This window comes from Apodemus sylvaticus, chromosome 4 (genome assembly GCF_947179515.1).
Source record: "Apodemus sylvaticus chromosome 4, mApoSyl1.1, whole genome shotgun sequence".
In the NCBI taxonomy this organism is placed as follows: Eukaryota; Metazoa; Chordata; class Mammalia; order Rodentia; family Muridae; genus Apodemus; species Apodemus sylvaticus.
The window spans coordinates 158,841,626-158,843,002 of record NC_067475.1 but is presented as its reverse complement, the minus strand read 5'-3'; the positions used below and the strand labels follow the sequence as shown (position 1 = coordinate 158,843,002).

General features: G+C 32.2%; 1 non-coding gene across 1 annotated transcript; it reads right to left on the bottom strand.

Annotated features, from left to right (window-relative positions):
- Window positions 1–243: 243 nt before the first annotated feature.
- On the bottom strand, window positions 244–373 carry LOC127683920 (small nucleolar RNA SNORA17). The gene has a single exon (XR_007977697.1). It is a non-coding gene; the product is annotated as a small nucleolar RNA SNORA17 (small nucleolar RNA).
- Between the last annotated feature and the right edge of the window lie 1,004 nt (window positions 374–1,377).

Here is a 1,377-nt window from a genome sequence, read left to right as displayed (position 1 = left end):
TTGTCTCGTTTCATTGTGTACACATCCTTCTGTTTCTCTTCCTCTTCCCTTTCTTCACCTTGCTTGGTCCTTCTAGAGGAGCCTTGAGTCACTAAGAGTCCTGGCTCATCTCAGGAGTTGTCTCGGGAGTGCTAGCTCCATGTGTGCATTCTGGAGCTGGACTGGTGGTCATCTCAGGCTAGTTCCCTGTCCTGGCCTGCTGGAAATGGATTGGTGGTCATCTTGGGCTTATTTTTTTTATGGAATGGTTAGCTACTCATCATTCAGATGTTCACTAGTCAGAACACTGAGCAAAGACTAATTTCTCTAGTCTCTGCCACATACTGATGCACAGTGACACAGCAGGCACACCTGCAATGCCTTTAGAAGCAGGATACGTATATTTTTATACTATAACCACATCACTCCCATTTTCTTACTTTCCCCAAAATTTCCTATATATTCTTTCTTGCTCCTTTTCAAGTCCATACCTTCAGTTTCATTAATTGCTGTTACATGCATAAATATTTCTCATTATAACCTGTTCAGTTTGCATATTGTTACTAAAATGTGTATATATGTAGATGACCATTTGGTATTGCATAACTATTGAAGATTAATTCCCCCACTTTTAGCATTTCTTACTTGTGTCTAAAACATTTTGTATCATGATTCATGTTGTATTGAGTTGTGCTGATGGCATCTTTGTATCTATTAAGATGTTTTGTTTTTCATTCTGTTAATTTGTTATATCAGATTTATCATATTGCCTACGTAGTAAGAGCATTGTGGATAGTCCTCATTGTGTGGAATTTGATTACCTATATCTTTTTTATCTTTTATGAAATAATTAAATGATCTTAGATGAAGTTATAGATTTTGATGTTGGTACATATTGCTATAAAACTTTTCTTCAAATTGCTTTATCTCCTAGAAACTCTGTATAATATATTTTTATTGTTTTTCAACTAATCTTTTTTATATGATTGGTCACTCAAGGTAATTTGTCATTTACAATCACTTGTGCAATTTCCAATTTTTTTATTGTCAATTTGTATGTTTACATCATTGTGTTTAGAAAACAATGTGCTTTTACATTCTAGGTTTTATTTTTTTGTTCTAATATATTATTTATGTTGGAACCCATTGGCTGGATATGAGATGAGCACATAATTTGTGAATATAATGTATGAATATTATATACAAATATATATATGAATGTATATAATCCAGTGTCTCTTTTATATATGCTTTCTTATTTGAAGAATCTATATTTTTGAAATTATGCTGCCAGAGTTCCTTGTTATTGTACCTTCTTCGCTTCTTTTAATTTTCATATATTTATATACTCAAATTATCGATGAATATGTGTTTATAATAATTATGTCATTCTGATAA